This window comes from Corylus avellana, chromosome 4 (genome assembly GCF_965113065.1).
Source record: "Corylus avellana chromosome 4, dhCorAvel1.hap1.2, whole genome shotgun sequence".
Taxonomy (NCBI): domain Eukaryota; kingdom Viridiplantae; phylum Streptophyta; class Magnoliopsida; order Fagales; family Betulaceae; genus Corylus; species Corylus avellana.
The window spans coordinates 30335979-30358995 of record NC_142493.1 but is presented as its reverse complement, the minus strand read 5'-3'; the positions used below and the strand labels follow the sequence as shown (position 1 = coordinate 30358995).

The window sequence follows — 23017 nt, the reverse complement described above, 5'->3', positions numbered from 1 at the left end:
GTGGCTCTAATTGTTTTGATAGAAAATATTTTGTGGGAAAACACACTTTTGTTCCTTAGGAATTAAATTAACGCCAGGTTTCATATTTTTTTTTGATAACGTAGGAGAACTTTACTCAGATTAATTGCACGTCGCAAACGCATACTGTACAACAATCCTCACTGTTAATCAAACTCCTACGAGTAACTGACCCCACCCGCCAGAACCAGTTACCAAGTAATCCAGGAGCTTTCACTCCTGACGGGCTAAGCAGTTAACGCCAGGTTTCATATTATATTATCATTGAACGAAATGGGTGTGTTTTGATCACAGATGGATCTTTTTCAAGGACTCTGGCGACGCATATTTGGTTCCCAAGACGAACGTTGTGATGATCATAATGTTCGGAACAGAAATCTGGTGTACAAAAATCATCCAGTGAATACTACCCCTCCAAATTTTCCAAGCTCACGGGTGAATTTGGTGACTAGGGTTACTCGGGTGACGCAGAGTGCTCCATTTGATCAACCAAATGTCGGTGATTCACCGACAACCAATCCACAACATATTCAGGAGTTATTGGAAAGAAGTAATGAAATCAGAGTTCAACAAGTTCTAGACCATTTCAATCTTCATATAAACCATCCCATGGCCAATCTTCTTCTAGTCCATCTCCTTCGTCCTCTAATTCCGCAACATCTTCATCTAAACCACCTCCATCTTTCCCCAAACCACATCAATCTGCATCAAAACTGTCTCCATCCTCATCTTCCCTTGAAGACCCAACATATCCTTCTGAATCGTCTGCATCTGCATCTTCATCTGATCTGCCTCCCTCTTCTTTTAGTCAACGAGCGCTCGTCCTGGTCCCCACATGAGCGCTCGTGTACGGCTGCCAGGCGAGCGCTCATGTATGGTCCCCACACAAGTGTTTGCCTACTTTAGCTCCGAAATTCTAAAATATCCAAAATGTCCCTCCAGATGTTCCTAGTGACCCGAAGTCCGATTAATCTCCTCATTAAGCTGTCTTAAGCCTAATTAATTATTTGGGTCATTAAAATAAGTCCGAGTAGCCTAAATACCAAGAAAGAAGCTAAGTGGACCAAGGTCCTTGAGAGGAAATTCCTAATGCAACTTGGAGATGAGTGGCAGAATGATTTTGAACCAATGAGTATAATATCATCTGCATAGATAAGCATGAACAACCGAACGCTACCATGAATAAAGATAAACAATGAGGGGTCAACCAATGGGGTTATAAATCCAAGCTCAAGCAAAAATGAGGATAATCGATGAAACCATGTCTGTGGAGCTTGCTTGATCAGGCCATACAAGGATTTGTGGAGTTTACAAACAAAGTCTGGATGCATCTTGTTCACAAACTCCTGAGGTTGTTCCATGTACACTTCTTCCCCAAGATAACCTAGTAAAAATGCATTAAAGGTGTCCAATTGTCGAATAGACTAGTTAAATTGAACGGCCAAACTGAGAAGGATGCGAACAATGGAGGGTTTTATCATATGACTAAATGTTTCATTATAATCAATACCACGTCGTTGTTCAAAGCCACGAGCTACCAAATGGGCCTTAAAATGCTCAATAAAACCATTAGGTTTTTGTTTAATCTTGTAGACCCACTTGTTGCGAATGATATTATGATGCAAAGGTCTCGAACACAAGGTTGAGGTGCCATTGGAAACCATGGCCTGGTATTCTTGGAGCATAACATCCTTCCAGCGTGAATTAACATCAGCTTAATTTAGTGTGTTCGTTCTCAGTAAGAATAATATGAAAATAATGAAATGGGTGTTTAGTAGAGAGTAATGGAGTTTAAAGTTAGGAAAATGTTTGGGTTTAAGGGAGTCAATTTGGGAACAAGCAATCATTGGATGATGAGGTAAAGATACAAACGGTTGAGAACGAGGCAGAGAAGGAGAAAAAACAAGGGAGGTGTCATGATTTTCAAGAGGGTGTGAGTGGGAAACAGAGGAGACATACTCAGTGTAGTTGAAGGGAAGGGTAAGGGGTACAAAGGAGTTAGGTGGGCTGGCTGGTATAGTAGATAAATGAGAGGAGTAAGATGTGGATGGTGAAGGAGGAGTTGGGAGAAGATGTGAAGGTTCACGAGGAGAAGCATGATGAAGTTTAATAGTTGAATGAGGTGGATCAGGGGGTGCAAGTGATGATTGAAAAAATGGCAAATAGAAACTTACCGGACTGATCAAAGGGATATCATTCTGTGTAGTGAGCTTGGAGGGCAGCAACGTGGCATCAGGTTCCTTGGCCGAAAAATTACTTTCTTCAAAAACCACATGCCTAGAAAGGTAAACTTTGTTGGTGGTGGGATTAAGACACTTATACCCTGCATGATGATAACCAAGAAACAAGCATGTCTTTGACTTGTATTCAAACTTGTGTAAACCATGAGGACGCAAGAGAGGAAAACACTTACACCCAAAAACCTGAAAATATTGGCTCCTTCTTATGTAATTTGGAAAAAAAGGGATTTAAAGTCTAGAATAGGAGTAGGCAATCGGTTGACTATATGAATATCAGTTAGAAAAGCATCAAACCAATACTTGTTAGAGAGATGAGCATGCGCAAGGAGAGTTACGCTTGTTTCTAAAATATGTCTCAATTTTCTATCGACAATACCATTTTGTTGCAATGTATGGGGGCATGATTTCCAAGGAATTGTCCCATATTCGTTGAAAAATGATTGAAATCGAAGAGAGTTATATTCTCCACCACCATCGAACTGAATTTGTTTAATGGTGATTGAGAATTGGTTTTCAACCATGAGTTTAAATTTGACAAATTGATCAAAAACTTCTGATTTGGCATATAATGGATAAATCCAAGAAACAACACATAAGTAATACAAGCCAACTCTCTAGAGACAAGCATAAGACACTCAGCAAATGGTTCAATAACCATCAAAACTGGCAAAAGGACCCTCGTCCTCTGCCTCCCCCTGCATTAGCTTCTATGTAAATATGGCGTTATCATGTTTACATAGACAAACAAGTGAGTCTTCTGTTTTTATAAAAAGCATAAAAACAAATCAATAATAAAAAAGTATGTATCCATGAATATGTAACGTAATGGCCATTTAATTTGAGTCTTTAGAATTTATCTTTTTTAACGCTCCTCTCGTGCTAAGGCTCTTAGCCCTGTTTAGCGTCCGTTACACCTCCCCCATATAAAAAGTTACAAAATGAGGGCTAGGGGTGGGCAAATTAACCGTTACCGTTTAACCGGCCGTCTACCGGCTTCGACCGAACCGATATAAACCGTAGCCGATATGCCGATATCCTTATCGGTTAAAAAAAGTATACCGGAATTCGGTCCGGTCCGGTCCGGTCCGGTTAAGCGGTTCTTATCGGTTAACCGGTTAACCGATAAGAAACCGGAATATTTTTTTTTTTTTTTTTTTTTTTTTTTTTTTTTTTTTTTTTTTTTTTAAGTCCTAGTCCCAAAACGGCGTCGTTTAGTCTTTTAGAGAGGTTTCCAAATTCCCACAAGTGACACAGGTTTCCGAATTTGTGTAATGGTGTTGCCCATGACTTATTTTCCTTTTGCTAAGTGACTTTAATTAGTTAATACTTTGTTTATTATTCATTAATGAATTTTATTTTAATTTGGGTTTGGGTAGGTTTGATGTTTTTTTTTTAAGTGATGGCATTTGATGAGATTTCTTTGCCTTTGGTAAAAGCATTTTTCATTAACTAGTTTTGCTAGTCTAATTAGCATTCATTATGTTAATTAGTCAATTTGCTTTGGAAAAATGTATTTTATAATATATATATATTTTTTTAAAAAAAGTTGAAGTGGATCAATATAAAAAAGCTTCAATTTTTAGCCCAAAAAACAAATATTTGGGTCCCAACAAAAAGTATTTGGTCCCTAAAACAACTCATTTTTAATAAATTATTTTAGCCCAACAAAAAGTATTTGGGCTCTCAAAAGTCAAAAAAACTCATTTTTGGTTTTTGGCCCAACAAAATAAATCAATATAAAGCTCTCGGTTAAATCGGTTAACCGGTTTAACCGGACCGTTTAACCGTGTACCGTTTTAACCGAAATTATCGGTTAAAATTCTTATTGGTTCGGTATCGGTTAATAAACCGTTTAACCGAAAATTATCGGTTAATAACCGATAAGGTCCTTAACCGGACCGTTTTGACCGATACCCAGGCCTAATGAGGGCACATATATGTAGGAAAATATTTTTGGTCCTAAGAGAAATCAGAAAGAATAGAGCTTAGTATCGATGCTAAAGATGGAGGCGAAACCACTGAAAGAGGCTCTGCCAGAAGGTGGTATTCCATCATTTTTGCCATGTTGAGCACACCCAGAGTTAATTGGCTGGCCAAGAGGACGAGACTGTGGCCATAGTCTCTGCTTGGGTCGCAAGGGCCGCACAACCCTAGTACATGGGGTAATAGTGTACATGAGCCCTAGTATGAGATAATGATTATAAGCAATTGCTTTTAATGATTTATGATGTTTTATTGCTAGACGCATCAATATGCATATGTGACTGGTATGAGACAGATAAATATGTATATTGTTACGGCTGGTTTGCATATATATTTTGATGTGCTTGATACGATTCCAACAATTTTATTATTATTATTTCTAAAAACAAATTAAACCACCTATTTATGATTGGAGATTTACTTACTAGGCCTATTTGAGCTCATTCAGTTTTACTTTTGTTTTTAGGTAAAGGAATGAGGTAGGAATAATATATCCAATAAATGGTATTAAATACTCTAATAGACCTTATAGATCTTTGCAAAATTTTTGTTTTAAAAGAGGAAAAATGAAAAGTGACAAACCTAGCCATATCGGGTTGTGGGTGTTACAACTATGCCCATAAAATCATGGCCACGAAAGATTGGCGGGAATTGAGACAGCCACGTTGGATAATTATGGTTGTCAAGCTTAATTTGAAGTGTGGGGGTGAGGCTTGGAAAAGATAAAACATTGTTGGATTGAGTACCGTTAGAGGCGGCTATGGAGGATCGAAAAATTCAGTGTTGATTGGAGTGCTCTGATACCATAAAATAGTTTGTATTACGTACGGTAGAAAGGTTACATGTATTATTACAAGAAGTGCTGTAACAATTTATACAACAAACTAAATCTTAAAGAATAGGTAAGCATCATCTTAAATTATTTCTACATGATTGAGCACTAACTTATAATACAAAGGAACGTTGAGAGTGAATAAATTCATAATGAAATATAAAAATAAATAAATAACGGAAATAAAATAAATAAACATAAAAGATTTTACGTGGTTCGGTCTATGATATATGTCTACAGATAAAGTCTAAAGAATTACATTATGCTGTTATTCAAATGATATCTTTTACAATACATGGTACTCCTATTTATAGGAGAATTTGGGTAGATAAGTTTGTTTGGTAATCAAATCAAAGTAATTTGATTACCATCAAATCTAATTACAATAAAGGGCCGGTTAGATACCTTATTCACCCATGTGATTTAATTTTTTTATTTTTTGACTCTTATGGTTTACTTTTTATCACAGAAGGTCTCTTTGGTTTGCCTAAAAACGAAAATGGTCCCTCTGTCCAAAATTTGATGAAACGCTACATCAGCACCAATTACGGTTTGACACATGTCCATATAATTAATTAATTAAAAAAAATAATTTTTTTTTTTTAAATTAAAAAAATTATATTTAATTAATTTTTTTTTTAAAAAAAAAATTGGGATGGCCGGCGTAGCCACCCCTTTGGCCATTTGTGGGTGGCTGGCCCCACCCCCCTTTGGCCTGGGGGTGGCCCCATGGCCAAACCACCCCAATGTTTTCTGCCCAAAAAAAAAAGGGTGTCTAGTAATATATGGTAAAATTATTATTATTTTTTTCGACGTCTGCAGAAGCTATCTGATACGATAATGCTGAATAAACATCTTAATAATGGAACCACCAAAATCCAAAACAAAATTGGAACACCTTCTGGGAGCACTGCTGTGAATAGGGCTGAGAATGGGGCGACCACTGGGAAGCAATTGAAGGAATGTATCAGCCAACATCTGCCCTAGTGGAACCTGGGCTTGCGTGGTGACGTGCAGACCATCCGGTTCAAGCGGCAGACCCTTGGCATCAACGGTTCCAAGGTCCAAAAGGTCAATTCCCAGTTGAGTTTCTCTAAAAGCATTAGCAACAGATGCTCTATATGTCATTCCCTTTCTTATATTTAAGAAAAATTTCAAAAAAACCATAAAAACCTACTCACATCAAATTTCCTACATTTAACCAACTGTCAAAGGTTGCTACAGTGTTTCCAAATGTGTAGGAAACCAAAAGTGGTTCCATATTCATATTTTAATATAAACATTTATCTTTCCTCTCTCCTCTTTCATCTTTTGTCTTTAATTGAGGATTGTGTTAGGATTTTGTGAAAAAAGTGAGGGTAGGTATGAAACTTGTTTTTTGTAAAGAAATAATATTTTAATAGTATAGGAAAAGGTAATGAAAGTTATTGTGAAATATAATTTCATAGGAAAGTAAAAAGTAGTTTTGTCCCTAAACTTAGGAAAAATCAAAGGGAAGTTGCTGTTAGTGCTAATGTTCACAAAATGTCCACCTGGGTGGCCGAACCAACCCCATATAATTTAATTTAATTTAACTTTTTAAAATTTAATTAAATATAATTTTTTAATGTTTTTAATTTAAAAAATATATTTTTTCATTAATTAATTATATGGACATGTGTCAAACTGTGATTGGTGATGACGTGGCGTTCCGTCAAATTTTGGACGAAATTTTGACGGAGGGACTATTTTCGTCTTTAGGCAAATTAGTGGGACCTCTTGTGATAAAAAGTAAACCCTAGGGGTCAAAAAATAAAAAAAGTTAAATTAAAGCGGTGAATAAGGTATTTAACCCTACAATAAAATCATCATCAAATCTGATTATAGGAAATTACAATCAATTACAATGAAATCAAATTCCCTAATATTCGCCCCAAGGGGTCGGCTAAGACCACGCCTAATAAAGCGGATGCCACTAGTTCTAATCTCCTCACCCCTCTTGTGCGGACATGTCAAAAAAAAAATAATAATAAAGAAAAAAAAGAAAATCCCCTAATATTCTCTATGAGAGAGCATATATCTTGAAAAAAAGAGTTTCTACGTCTGGTAGGAGAGATGCTGCATGTGTGGTGGTCTTTCGAAGCTGTCTTGAAAGAAAGAGATTCTGCTTGTCGAGAGATGCTGCACGTTTGGTAGTCTTTAGAAGCTGTCACATAATTTCAGCTTAGCGGGAGAATATTTTGGTGAGGAGGTGTATCGGCTTGAGAATGTATTCTAACGTGTAACACTCAGAGTATCGGCTTGAGCCTTGAGCGTTGTTTGTGTGGAAAGGTTATGGAATCTTATTCTTCACCTTCAACCCTTGCGACTGCAGGGAATGCGCATTTCAGCCAATTGGCTGAAGACCGCCAGAGAAACAAAGTCCTCTCTGTCTGCGCTCTTTATCTTATCTTTGTACGTCTTTCTTTTTATTATTAAGTTTTTAATTCCTCCTTTTTTTAATAATTCTTTTTCATCACTTGCAGCTCATTAATTTGCTCACTTGTGCAGATCACCATATATAGTGGGCTGAAGCCTGAAGAAGATGCACAAAGTAGAAAGAACATGAGTTGACACTCACTCCGGATCAGTAAGTTGATTCTTTCGTTTTGGATCTGGAACCATTTTTTTTTTATTTTTTTTATTTTTTCTGGGTCTTCAGACGAAAATTTAGTGTAAGATTCATAATTTCTTCCGCATTTTCTTGACTTTTTTTGTGTTGAGATAAAATAATTATAGGATCACAAATGAAGCAGAAAAATAGTAGAATAGAAAATAACAATCAGTCACACAAGATACCAAAATTTAAGTGGTTTGACTTAATAAGCCTACACTCACTGGCAGAGACGATCTAGGAGAAATTCCTTAACAAAAAGTAGAGTACAAAGAGTAGTACAAACAAAACCATTCAAACCCAGAAGCTCCAATACACCCAAGCTCACAAACACACAAAAGAAAATTAAATACAAAAGAGAAATTAATCTCTTAATTCTCTAAGAGCTTGCTTTCTTTTTTCTCTTATTATTATTATTATTATTATTTTTATCTCTAAAACAAGCTACTGTGCTCTCTCTTCTTTCTTTTACGAAGCTGCTGTTGTCCCTCAATAATATGACCGAATGGCATGGGAAATGGATCCTTTCCATTTTAAAATTTCTTTATTTTCTTCATTTAGTGCATTTTGAAGGGTAGTATTGTCCAAAAGTTTTAATGATGGTAATACATTAAATAAAAAAAATGGAGGAATTTTGAAATGGAGAGGATTATTTTCCTGGCTGTTGGCAAAAGAAGACTTCAAGGCTAAGGAGTACTTCACTGTGAAGTAAAAGAATTAAAAGCTTCTCCAAGAAGCATTCTAAGAAGAGACGAAAGGAATACTTCACTGTGAAGTAAAAGAATTAAAAGCTTCTCCAAGAAGCATTCTAAGAAGAGACGAAAGCACCACATAGCAACCAATAGAAATAGCATAGACTGGGGCCCACTGTCTGACTTTAGAAAATCAAGTCACATCCGCTACATTCGGTATGTTTTTTAAGTACGATTAAAACGAGTTCAAAAGTCAGGACTTCGTTTCAATTTCTCAGGAACCAAACAGTTTAAGGTTTAAATGAGTGCGTTTTGATCACAGATGGATTTTCTTCAAGGACTTTGGCGACTCATATTTGGTTCCCAAGACGAACGTCGTGATGATCATAATGTTCGGAACAGAAATCCAGTGTACGAAAATCATCCATTCAATACAACCCCACAAAATTTTCCAAGCTCACGGGTGACTGGGGTGACTCGGGTGACGCGGAGTGCTCCATTTGGTCAACCAAATGTCGGCGATTCACCGACAACCAATCCACAACATATTCAGGAGTTATTGGAAAGAAGGAATGAAGTTCATCAGAGTTCAACAAGTTCTAGACCATTTCAATCTTCATATAAACCATCCCATGGCCAATCTTCTTCTAGTCCATCTCCTTCGTCCTCTAATTCCGCAACATCTACATCTAAACAGCCTCCATCTTTTCCCAATCCATTGTTATCTTCCTCCAAACCTCATCAATCTGCATCGAAACTTTCTCCATCTTCATCTTCCCTTAAAGACCCAACATATCCAGCCTTTAAGCCGATTCTTTCTATGGCTCACTCTGATGAAATAAATGGAGAAACGAAGACGAGTTATGTATGGGAAAAGGGTTCACCTATATATGCAATTCCTGAGGATATCAAAGGTCTAATCAAGAAAGACACTGTGCCAGCAGTTCTAAAGCAGCCTTTGTCTCCTTCAACTTATAAGCATTACTTTGCTGCTCTGTTATATGCTGAGGATTTCTACTTGGAGGTACTCATGAATGCCCTTCGATATCAACCTTCTAACTGTTTATAAGTAAGCTGCTTTGTCAAGAACATAACTTGGTATATGAACCTTCTTATCTACTACTATTTGCGCTTTGAAATCTTGTTTATGGTGAATTGCTTAGTTAATTACTAGCTAGTTTTCATGATTATCTTATTATGGAATAACATGCAGCCAAAAGTCATCTAGGTCCTTATGATTTGTCCTACTGGTGAAAGTATTTGTAAAGATGTAAGATAAGAGAGATATCAAAATGAATATACTCTATGTATATTAGTGATTAAGAGCTAGAGTGGGTTGGAATTTATTAGGTTTTGGACAGCTGGTGTAACAGAGGTAGCTCAGAATTATCTGATAAAATTTAGTGATCCTGCTGTTATCAGTTTAATTTCTAAAAATATTGATAACCATATATGCTTTAGAATATTACAAAATATTGAAGCTAGTAGTACTTTTTTGAAATTAGACTATGTATCTTTCGACGTAAAATGGTTTCCGTCAGAAAATATTTTTACGGAAGTCATTTTTCCTAAAAATGTTTTACGGCATTTACCGCGCACAAAGAAAATCATTTTTTAAAAAAAATATATATTTTTGTATATATGTTTTCATTAAATCATATTAAACTCTAAATTACGAAAATTGTCCCGACCAAGTCTTAGAGGTGTCCAAACTGAGCCCCGCAAGGACCGCACTGGAACTCACCTGGGACCTGCCCAGACCTAGCCTAGACCCTAGCAGGACCCCATCAGGATCAGCCCGAGACCCTAGCATGACTTGCCCAAGACCCGACAGGGACATTTTTCGACGTCGGGGACCCACCTGATTTTCCCTACATGCCAAAAACTCGAAAATATTTTTATTGAAATCATTTTTAAGGAAAATATTTTCCGCCGAAAATATTTTTTGGCAAGTCCTGGGCGAGTCTCGGTGGGGTCTCGGGTGAGTCTCAATCATGTCCCGAACGAGTCCGATTGGGTCTTAGTCAAGTCCCAAGTGGATCCCTGGCGAGTCCCGGTCAAGTCCCAAGAGGGTCTCGAGCAGGTCCTGGCGTGGTCCCGATCAAGTCCTGACGGGGTCCCAAGCAGGTCCCGGTCAAGTCTCGACGTGGTCCAGAGCAGGTCCGGTCGGGTCCTGATCAAGTCCCAGCAGGGTCCCGGGCGTGTCTTGGGTGAGTCCCAGTCAAGTCATGGGCGGGCCCCGTTCAAGTTCGGTCAGGTCCCGAGCGGTTCCTGGGCGAGTCCCGGTCAAGTCCCGTGCAAGTATCGAGCGGGTCCCATTCATGTCCGATCGGGTCATGGGCAGGTCCCGGTGGGGTTTCGGGCAAGTCCTGGTCAAGTCCCAGGCAAGTCCCGGTCAAATCCCAGTAGGGTCCTGGGCAAGTCTTGGTAGGGTTCGTCGATTTGAAAATGAGATGCTCAAAGTCGGAAAATGGTTTACGGTTTTCCATTTTCTGAAAATTAAAGAAGAATTTTTGGTCAAAAGGAAAATATTTTCCGTTAACCACTATTTTACGTCGCAATAAACACCATAAAATTCAAAAATCATTTTTTGGAAACCATTTTACGTCGCAAGAAACAGAGTCTAATACTAAGAGATGCAAATCAGTTAGGTACGGGACTGGAATACTAAACATGTGGGTTGGACTCATTCCAGCTCTAAAATTCAGGTGTGCCGTTCAATAATAATGCAATCTTAGTTACCTATCTAAATGTTGTATTTTTTAACCACAAAAGAAATTATTAACACAATTTTACTTTATCCTGATGGACTGGAAATGCAAGTTTGTATTACAAAATGAGTCCTTGTATTCTTTAGTTTAATGCCTGATAAACTTTCAACACAAATACCGCAAGGAACAGAAAGGATGCGATAAAAAGCCAATTAAGAAATTTCTTACTAGAAAAAAGGTGAAATGAAGAACTACTTAGAAATTTATTTAAATTATGTCTTTGCTATCTCATTTTCACTCCTCGTTTAGATCACAATTCAGAAATTTATTTAAATTATGTCTTTGCTATCTCATTTTCACTCCTCGTTTAGATCACAATTCAACGAGTATTTTCAGAGTGTTTTACATTCTCATTTGCAGAAATCTATCATATAATGTATGCTGGAGCATCATGGTAGAACATTGTGATTGAACTGTAAATTTCTTAAATTTGTATGTTTTTTCTGTTGAATAATAAACTGAATTTTAATATTTAGTTGAGTCTTTTCATTTCATATTTTCATATATATGTTACTAGCTCCGTTTACTTAGACGTAAAATGGTTTACGGAAAATGATTTCCGCATTTTACAGTATTTACTTCGACGTAAAATAGTATTTAACAGAAAATATTTTCCTTTTGACCGAAAGTTCCTCTTTAATTTTTGGAAAATGGTTTACGGTTTTCAAAACTGTAAACCATTTTCCGACTGTGAGTATCTCATTCTTAAATCGACGGACATTGTGAGACCTGACCAGAATATCACTAGGACTTGCCCGGGATCTGCTCTGGACTTGAATGGGACTCACCCAAGACCCACTCGGGACCGCGCCAGGACTTGCCCGGGACCTGACCGGACTTGAACGGGACCCACTCGGACCTACCCAAGACTCGACTGGGACCTTCCCGGGACCCACTCGAGACTTGACTGGGACCCACCCGGGACCTGATCGGAACCTGCCCTGGACTTGCCCGGGACCCCATTGAGACTTGACCGGGACCCACCCGGGACCTGGCCGGGACCCACCCAAGACTTGCCCGGAACCCGCCTGGGACTTGACTAGGACCCGCCTGGGACTTGATTGGACCTGCCCGGGACTTGCCCGAGACCCGCCCCGAACCTGATTGAGACCCGCTCGAGACTTGATCGGGATTTGCCTGGGACTTGAACGGGACCCTACCCAGAACTAGACCTAGACCCACCTAGGACTTGTCCGGTCGGGTCCCGGTCAAGTCCCGGCAGGGTCCCTGTTAGGTTCCAGGTGGGTCTTGGGCAACTCCCTGGTGGGTCCCGGCAAGGTCAGGTCAAGTCCCGGGTAGGTCCTGGTCAAGTCTAGGTCAAGTCCTAAATGGGTCCCGGGCAAGTCCAGTCAAGTCTTGGGCGGGTCCGAGCCGGTCCCAGCGGGGTCTCAGGCGAGTCCCGAGCTGGTCTCGGTGGCATTTCGGGCAAGTCCCGGGCGGGTTCCGGTCAAGTCCTGGGTGGGTTACAGCAGGGTCCCGAGCAGGTCTCAGCAGGGTCCCAGGCAAGTCCTAGGCGGGTCTCGGTCAAGTCCCGGTGAGGTCCTGGACAAGTCCCTCTCAAGTGCTTGCGTGGTCCCGAGCAGGTCCCGGCGGGGTCCCTAACAAGTCCCGACAGGGTCCTTATTGGAAAAAAAAATATGAAAAAAAATTATTTTCCGTGCATGCGGTAAACGCCGTAAAATTTTTTCGACAGAAAACATTTTCAGGAAAAATGGCTTACTTGAAAATATTTTCTGACAGAAACCATTTTACGTCGAAGTAAACGGAGCCTCAAGTGTCTTTTCATTTCATATTCTCATATGTCACTAAGTGAGTTGAAGATGTGTCTTTTAGTTTATCAAGAGTTATTTTACATAGGAGTTACATGAGAGTTATATGAGATGTAAATGAATGAAGTTATTGTGAAGATGTTAGAAGGGTCATTTGTATCCTATAAATACCCATGTAAGCAAGTTATTTTATCAAGTTGAATAAAGTTGAATATTCCTCTTCCTATTTTGTGTTAGCTCTTAGGGAGTGTTATTTCCAATTTTCAACAAAGTGGTATCAGAACACCAGTTTCTTGATCCTAGAGAAATGACCAATTCAACATTTTCATTTCAATTCCCTCACCTTTCCAAAGACAATTTTGATAATTGGTGCATTCGCATGAAGGCATTGCTTAGATAGCAAGATGCTTGGGAGATGGTAGAAAAAGGCTACGATGAGCTTAGTGATGAAGCTTCTTTGAGTCCTAATGAAAGAGAGTCTTTTCAAAGACTTCGAAAAAAGGATCAAGAAGCGCTCACTCTTATTCATCAATGTTTGAATGAAACTATGTTCGAAAAGGTGGAGAATGCAACCACCTCCAAGCAAGCATGGGTGATTCTTCTAAACTCCTATCAAGGAGTTGATAGAGTGAACAAAGTTCGCCTTCAAATATTAAGAGGCGAATTTGAAGTTTTGTGAATGAAAGAATCTGAGTCGATTGCGGATTATTTTTCAAGGGTGTTGGCCATAGTAAATCAAATGAAGAGATATGGAGAAAAATTGGAAGATGTTCGAGTCATTGAGAAGATCCTCCGTTCCTTGCAACAAAAATTTGACTATATCGTTGTAGCTATTGAAGAGTCAAAAGATTTAGAAACCATGAGTATTGATCAACTTATGGGATCTCTTCAAGCCCATGAAGAAAGGCTCAACAAGAAGGAGGAAGAGCCATTGGAGCAAGTTCTAGCTACAAAACTCCTTTTCAAAGAGAAGGAAGAAGAGCAAGAAATGAGTCAAAGAGGACAAGGATGAGGATGCGGTCATGGCTATGGTAGAAGAAGGCGGACGTAATCGGAACAATTACAAAGAAAGAGGTCAAGCATCAAGAGGACGAAGACGAGAAAATAATTGGAAGCAATATAGAAGAAGGTATGATAAATCTCAAGTGAAATGTTATAATTGCCAAAAATATGGTCATTATGCTTGGGAGTGTAGAAGTGATGCTAACAATGTTGAAAAGGAAGCCAATTATGTTGAAAACGAGGTTGCGGAGCCCACTTTGTTGCTTGCTTATAAAGGAGAAGAAAGATGAAAGAAGGACTCGTGGTATCTTGACAACGCGGCAAGCAACCATATATGTGGAGACAAAAACAAGTTTGTTAAGCTTGATGAATTGGTGAGCGGGAATGTTACTTTTGGAGACTTGTCAAAAGTTTCAATAAAAGGGAAAGGTACAATCTCAATTCGCTTGAAAAATGGAGGACAACAATTTATTACAAATGTTTATTTTGTTCCACGTATGAAAAGTAATATTTTGAGCTTGGGACAACTCTTGGAAAAAGACTATGAAATTCATATGAAAAATCGTAGTCTTTTACTAAGAGATGACAAGAAGAATTTGATAGCCAAAGTTCCCATGACAAGCAATAGAATGTTTTTATTAAATACTCAAACGGATGTGGCTAAATGTCTCAAGACTTGCTTGAAAGATTCATCTTGGCTTTGGCATTTGAGATTTGGGCATGAAAATTTTGGCGGATTAAAATTGTTGGCACAAAAGAGAATGGTGAATGGCTTGCCTTCTATAAATCAACCGGATCAACTTTGCGAAGGATGTCTTGTCGGCAAACAGTTTTGGAAAAGCTTTCCAAAAGAATCTACTACAAGAGCAAATGAGCCGCTTCAACTTGTACATGCGGATGTTTGTGGTCCAACTAAGCCATCTTCATTTGGTAAAAATCGTTACTTCTTTTCATTGATGATTTTAGTCGAAAGACTTAGGTCTATTTTTTAAAGGAAAAATCTCAAGTGTTTGAGGTTTTCAAAAAATTCAAAGCTTTTGTGGAAAAACAAAGTGGCTATTGTATTAAATCCTTGAGATCCGATAGAGGAGGTAAATTCACATCTAATGAATTTAAAGAATTTTGTGAAGAAAATGGAATTCGTCATGCTTTAACGGTTCCGAGATCGCCACAACAAAATGGTGTTGTTGAAAGAAAGAATAGGACAATTCTCAATATGGCTCAAAGCATGTTGAAGACAAAAAGAATGCCTAAAGAGTTTTGGGTGGAAGGTGTTGACTGTGCAGTATATCTATCAAATCGTTGTCCTACAAGAAGCCTATGGAACAAAACACCACAAGAAGCATGGAGCGGAAGAAAGCCAAGTGTTTCTCATTTGTGAGTTTTTGGAAGCGTTGGCTATACACACGTACCAGATCAAGAGAGGTCCAAGCGTGATAATAAAAGCAAAAGGTACATTTTCATTGGCTATAACTCAAGTTCTAAAGGCTACAAGCTTTACAATCCAAATTCCGGCAAAGTTGTAATTAGTAGAGATGTGGAGTTTGATGAAGAAGACTCTTGGGATTGGAGCATTCAAGAGAAAAAAAAAAATGATTTCTTTCCTTTCTTGGAGAAGAAGAGTCCAGAAACGAAGAGCCCACTACACCTTCTCCATCTCCAACAAGTCTTAATTAGTACACCGTCATCGTCATCTTCAAGTGGAAGTTCTAGTGAAAAGCCACCACACATGAGAAGTCTTCAAGAACTCTATAGGGTAACAGAGAATTTAAATGGTGATCTAAATCTATTTTGTTATTTTGCGGATTGTGAGCCAATAGGTTTTGAAGAAGCGGTAAAAGATGAAAAATTGTCATTCGTAATGTACATAAGTTTAATAAAGCTTTCTTGAGGAAATTGTTATGGAGATATGCGACAGAGAGTGAGGCTCTTTGGTACAAAATAATAAAAGCCAAGTATGAAGATCAGGATGGTGGGTGGTGTTCGAAGGAGGTGTCGGGTTCTTATGGTGTGGGTTTGTGGAAGCATATTAGAAGAGATTGGGATACTTTTGCAAAAGGTGTGAGGTTTGAGGTGGGGATGGGGTCGAAAGTTCACTTTTGGCATGATATTTAGTGTGACGATCAACCGTTGAAGCATATTTTCCCTTCCCTGTTTAGTATTGCAAGGTACAAAGAAGCGTGGGTGAAGGATAATTTTAGTTGGAGGAATGAGATGGTTGAGTGGAATGTCATTTTTGTGTGCTCCGCCTAGGATTGAGAATTGGATGTGGTCTCCTCTTTCTTTGAACTGCTACACTCTTATAAGGTTTCTTATGGTAATGCGGATCGTATTCGATGGTCCTCGTCTAAAAAGGGTACGTTTGACGTGAAATCGTTCTATAAGGCCTTGTCCATTCCAGATTGTGAGGGGTTTCCATGGAAGAGTATTTGGCGCTCTAAAGTGCCTTCGCGAGTGGCATTTTTTGGGTTGATTGCGGCTCTCGGCAAAATTCTGACACATGACAATTTGCGAAAGAGGAGAATTGTGGTAGTAGAATAGTGTTGTGTGTGTAAGAAGAATGGGGAGTTCGTAGATCATTTGTTGATTCATTGTGAAGTGGCTACTCGGTTATGGAACTATGTTTTTACTTTGTTCGGTATTGAGTAGGTCATGCCGCAAAGGTTCCTTGACTTGCTTTCTTGCTGGAATCAGGTGGAGGGTAGGGTTATCTCTAAAGTCATTTGGAGGATAGTTCCTTTGTGCATCACATGGTGTATTTGGCGGGAGAGGAATGCCCGAACGTTTGAGGATAAGGAGTGTTCGGTGGATGGGATGAGGAAGAATATGATCTCTATGCTACACTTGTGGGCGTTGGCTCATCCACTACAAAAAATTAAATTTTTTCTGACGGACGTTTTCTGACGTGTCAGGTAGTCTGACACGTCAGAAAACGTTCCTGACGGGGCCTTCCTGACGTGTTTCCCGCGTGAAGATTATAGGTGTCAGAAATGGAAAATTTCTGACGTGTTAAGTTTTAACCCGTCAGAAATTTCTGACGTGTTATAATTAACACGTCAGAAATTATTTTCTGACGTGTTAAAGAGTGACACGTCAGAAAAATTTCTGACGTGTTAACTTGTGACACGTCAGAAATTTTACTGATGTGTTGAAATTTAACCCGTCAGAAAATTTCTGATGTGTCAAATTTTGACACGTCAGTAAATAATTTTAATAAAAAAATCCAGAAAAAATTAAAAAAAAAAAAAGAAATTTTTTTTTTTTAATAATTTTAAATTTCCTGACGTGTCAAATAGTGACACGTCAGGAAATTTAAAATTATTAAAAAAAATTAATTTTTCTTTTTTTAATTTTTTCTGGATTTTTTTTAATTAAAAATATTTTTTTTATTTGTGGAACAGTAGTCTTCTCCGGTCCCAGTTCTCCTTGATTCCTCCATTTTCACTCTCTCTCTCTCTCTTCTTTCTTCCATTTTCACTCTCTCTCTCTCTCTCTCTTCTTTCCTCCATTTTCACTCTCTTTTCTCTCTTCTTTCCTTCATTTTCAAAAACCCAAACCATAAAATCAAAAACCCAAACCATAAAATCTCTCTTCTCCTTTTTTTTTTTTTTTTTCTTTCTTCTGCTGCTTCGATCTCTTCTCCATCTTTTTTTTTTTTTTTTTTTTCTTTTCTTTTCTGCTGCTTCTCTGGATCTTCTGATCTTCTCCATCTTTTTTTTCTTTTCTGCTGCTTCGTTCGATCTCTTCTCCTTCTCTTTTTTTTTTTTTTTTTTTCTTTTCTTTTCTGCTGGTTCGATCTCTTCTCCTTCTTTCTTTTTTTTTTTTTTTTTTTTTTTTTTTCTTTTCTTTTCTTTTCTGCTGCTTCTCTGGATCTTCTGATCTTCTCCCATTTTTTTCTTTTTCTTCTTCTTCCTCAATCTTATTTTTCTCCTTTTCTTCTTCCCTTTAGAAGCTGGTGGCCGGATGTACAGAGAGAAGAGGCTAGGGAGATTGAGAGAGGAGAGAGAGAACTGTGTTTGGAAATAAAAGAAAAAAGATTAAAGAATATGAATATATAATAGAATTATAAAGGAAAAAGAAGAGGGAAAGAAGATAGGGAAAAAGAGGGAAAAAGTTGAAAATCCCGCTTGTTTTTTGATATCAGGTTTCTGACGTGCTAAAATTAACACGTCAGAAATTTCTGACGTGTTAATTCTAGCACGTCAGAAAAGGTGAATATATAATATAAATAAACATAATATAAAAATTATTTATTTATTTATTTATTTCTGAAACATATAATATATATATATATATATATATATATATATATATAAAATAATTCCTGACGTGCCATATATGGCACGTCAGTAATTCCTGACGTGCTATATTTGGCACGTCAGGAATTTCTGACGTGCCAAATATGGTGCGTCAGAATTTTTTTTTTTTTTTTTTTTTTTTTTTTGTCTTCATTATTTTTCTTCTCTCCCCTTCTTAATTAATTCATTCTTCTTCACTCCCTCTTTTTTTTTTTTTTTTTTTTTTTTTTTTTTTTCTCTCTCTCTCTCTGCACGTAGGCTTCAATTCTTCTAATTTTTTTTTTTTCCTTTTTTTTTTCCTCCCCCAAGTTCCAACACACCGTAGTGTACACGTACAGTACCCTGCAATTTTTCTTTCCTTCTCTCTCTGCACGCTAGCTTCTAGCTATCTTCTTCATTTTAATTTTTTTTTAAAATTCCTGACGTGCTATTTTTAGCACGTTAGGAATCTAACATAAAAAAAAAAAAAGGTGAATATATATAATATAAATAAACCTAATATAAAAATTATTTATTTATTTATTTATTTTTGAAACATATAATATATATATATATATATATATATATATATATATAATAATTCCTGACGTGCCATATATGGCACGTCAGTAATTCCTGACGTGCTATATTTGGCACGTCAGGAATTTCTGACGTGCCAGATATGGCGCGTCAGGAATTCTTTTATTTATTTAATTTTTTTTTGTCTTCATTATTTCTCTTCTCTCCCTTTCTTAATTAATTCATTCTTCTTCACTCCCTCTTTTTTTTTTTTTTTTTTTGTCTCTCTGCACGTAGGCTTCAGTTCTTCTAATTTTTTTTTTTCCTTTTCTTTTTCCTCCCCCAAGTTCCAACACACCGTAGAGTGCAAGTACAGTACCCTGCAATTTTTTTTTCCTTCTCTCTCTGCATGAAGGAGAAGAATAAAAAGATGAAAGAATTCATGAATATAATTAAGAAGAAAACCTAGCTATTTGGATGCAACGACAAGTTCATTTCATGTTTGTTTGTTTTATCTCCAATTAAATAGTGTTTTTTAGTGAAAAAAAAAAGACATAGAGATAATTAGATTTTAATTTCTATACTAAGCGAAGGGATAGGAGAGAGACAGTGTTGGAAAAATAAATGAGGGGGAAGAATAAAAAGATGAAAAAAGCGGAGGGAAAATAAGAAGAGGAAAAAATTTCAAAATTTCGGTCTTTTTTTTTTTTTTTTTTTTTTTTTCTTTTTCTGACGTGCAAGTATTTAGCACGTCAGAAAATTTCTGACGCGCCAATTTGGCACGTCAGAAATTTCTGACGCGCCAGTTTTGGCGCGTCAGAAATTTCTGACGCGTCAAACTGGCGTGTCAGAAAATTCTGACTCGCCAAACTGGTGCGTCAGAAAATTCTGACGCGCCAAACTGGAGCGTCAGAAATTTCTGACGCGCCAAACTGGCGCGTCAGAATTTTCTGACGCGCCAAATTGGCACGTCAGAAAATTCTGACGTGCTATTTTTTAGCGCGTCAGAAAATATTTTCTGACGTGGCATTTTTTGCCACGTCAGAAAATGCTGACGTGGCAAAAAATATGCACTGTTTGCCACGTCAGAAAATACCTATTTTTTTGTAGTGATCATCGTAGTGTTGTCCCAACTATAAATGAGTTCTTGAATATGTGCTCTCTGTATATTTCGTAGGGGTTTCTATTGTATATATTTTTGCATTAGGATTGCATCCCTTTGCGCTTTTTCAATAATATTCACATTATTTATTAAAAAAAAGGAAATCAAAGAAATTGAAAAGAACACATGGGAGTTGGCGAATATTCCAAAAGAACAAAAACCTATTGGAGTGAAATGGGTGGTCAAGGCAAAGAAGAATGAAGAAGGAGAAAGAGTGAATCCAACAATCTTCAAGAGTTTAGTTGGAAGTTTGAGATACTTGACAGGACCGGATATTCTCCATGGAGTTGAGCTTATTAGTCGTTATATGGAATCACCTACCTCAGTTCAAGGTGGCTAAAAGAATTATTCGTTTTTTCAAGGAGGTTAAAAGAAATTAAGTTTAAAAGGGGGTGTTGAATAATAAACTTAATTTTAATGTTTAGTTGAGTATTTTCATTTCATATTTTCATATGTTACTAAGTGAGTTGAAGATGTTGTGTCGTTTAGTTTTTTAAGAGTTATTTTACATAGGAGTTACATGAGAGTTATATGAGATGTAAATGAATGAAGTTATTATGAAGAAGTTAGAAGGATCATTTGTATCTCATAAATACCCATGTAAACAAGTTATTTTATCAAGTTAAATAAAGTTGAATATTCCTCTTCCTATTTTGTGTTATCTCTTAGTGAATGTTATTTCCAATTTTCAACATTTTTATTCTGGCTTGTGGTAATTTTATGGTTTTATTTTTGATAAGTAACTTTATGCTTTTATTGGAATCAGAAATGGAGTGCTTTCAACTTGGAGAACGTGATTTTGGAGTTGCAAGAAGCTCAAATTTATAAAAAGCCAAACGAGTACAAAAATTATAATAGAAATGTTGAGAAGGATGATAAGATCTTTGTGGTATTTGAGATTGATTCTGTTCCTGAGAACCGGCCATTCCTTTTATCAAGAGACTTGGTCTATGCACGACCTTCGGGTAAAATAGTCGAGCCGTTTCAGGTATGCTTCCGCTTCCATTAAAACACCCAATAGTTGCGTGCCAATATAAGGAAAATCTACTTACTGTATATCCTTCTTCACTTGAGAATGAAATTCAGAGGTGCTTGCGCTTTTCTACTTTGGCAACAAAGATAGTAAGCTAAAAATGAAGACAACAAGGATGTGTCCTTCTCACACACCATGACATCAAATGTTTGACCAGATATTGACTATATAGTACTATATATATATATATAACAATTGATAGTGAACATTTATCACCCACGTACGGACTGCAATTAGATGTATAACGGTAAAGATAAATACAACGGCGTGCATGAACGGTTTATGCACACTAGGCAATTTTTTTTTTTTTTTTTTTTTTTTAATATTAAAATTGTCTAGCATTCATGCATGCCAGGTGTTGTGTGAATCACGACTCGATATATAAACAAATCTAGGGCTCACCAAAAAATAGATCAAATATATTTTTCATCCTTTTTTATCCTTCCGATTAATTGTGTGATAATATTAATTGTCCTTTAATTTTTCGTTTCAAATTAATCTACTATTCCTTCCAATTGTAAAATATATTTTATACGATATGAATCTTTGATGGAATCTCCTGGTTCTGTGGTGGTTTTGCTCTAGTTCTTCTTGGCATTATAACAAGAAACTAAAGCCCTGGTTTATAAAACCTTAACGATTCTTAAAATCTCAGTACGTAAGAGTGTTTATGAATTCACTTCTTTATCATATCTACAGCACTAACTATCAAAATGGTAAGCAGGGTTTGATCTATCGCGTGGTGAAGAGCACTTGTGTATTAGTCGAATTTGGAGATGACTTCCATTCACAGCATTGTTCAACTCGCAAATATGACATCAGCTTCTCATTCAACAGAGTATGTCTAAAAAGGGCTCATCAGGCAGTTGAAGCTGCATCGGATCCTTTGCTCCTGAACTTCCTCTTTCCTGAATGTGTCTCCCGAAAGAACATCCTAAACCCACCAGCTCGGGCCTATCAGGAACTTGGTGCAGATCAGTTCTCCGCTGTTCATCGCATTTTAAGCTTTCGCAGCTCACCACCTTATCTTCTTTGCGGCTCACTCTGTGTAAATAGGGCAAATAAGTCTCTATCAAGAACTGGAGTTGTTGTTCAAGAAGCAGTATTTGAAGCATATAAAACCTCCCCAGATAATCGAATTCTTGTATGTGCTCCTATAAACAGCACATGTGATGTGCTGAACAGAAGTCTAAAGGTAAAGATCCCAGAGTCGGATATATTTCGAGCCAACGCTGCATTTCGAGAGATAGATGGGGTTCCTATTGACATTCTTAGCTCATGCATTATAGAGCGGGAATTATTTGCTTGTCCTTCACTCCAGCATCTTAGGAAATACAGGATAATTCTATCAACTTTTGTGAGTAGCTTTCGATTGCACAATGAAGGCATAGCTGCTGGACATTTTAGCCATATTTTTCTAGTGGATGCCTCATCAGCCACGGAGCCGGAGGCAATTGTAGCTTTGGCTAATTTTGCTAACGATAATACATCAGTTATAGTTACTGGTGCACCCAGAGACTCTTCAGGTTGGGTCCGCTCTGACGTGGGTAGGAAATATGGATTGAGGAAGTCATATTTTGAAAGACTTCTTGAACTCGGGCCATATAGGAGCCCCAACAATCCAGTGTTCATCACAAAGCTGGATGACTTTGACCGATAGTACCTCTCTGTCACTCTCTTCAATCTCAACTGTTTTTGTGTGAACAGCAATATGCACTTGTGTACATGCTCTCATGATCTTACTTGGCTTCTACTTTAGTGTGCCTTGTTTCTGCTTCGCCTTCGAATTGAAGCTGTATGTATAACTGTAAGACCTCATATGCAACTTGGTTTTTATTTCCTTCTCTCTTCCCATGCACTAGTGTTTTTTGATGACTCTTCATATTCATCTCATGCATTATTAACAAGCAAAAACCGATTCCTGGGATTATTTGTTACTTCACTAACTATTTGTATATCATTCAAGCGGTCTTCGCATCATATTAGTTTCCAGACGGATTCCTGTGGCTCTATTAATTGTTTTGCTAGAAAATATTTTGTGGGAAAACGCACTTTTGTTCCTTAGGAATTAAATTAACGCCAGGTTT

At 37.5% G+C, this 23017-nt stretch overlaps 1 pseudogene across 1 annotated transcript; it reads left to right on the top strand.

The window, feature by feature from the left end:
• Nucleotides 1–312: 312 nt before the first annotated feature.
• LOC132179462 (putative RNA helicase SDE3) lies at nucleotides 313–22775 on the top strand (annotated as a pseudogene). Its single transcript, XR_015911911.1, has 4 exons — nucleotides 313–845; nucleotides 8720–9421; nucleotides 20664–20885; nucleotides 21655–22775. The product of XR_015911911.1 is annotated as a putative RNA helicase SDE3 (transcript).
• The last annotated feature ends 242 nt before the right edge of the window (nucleotides 22776–23017 follow it).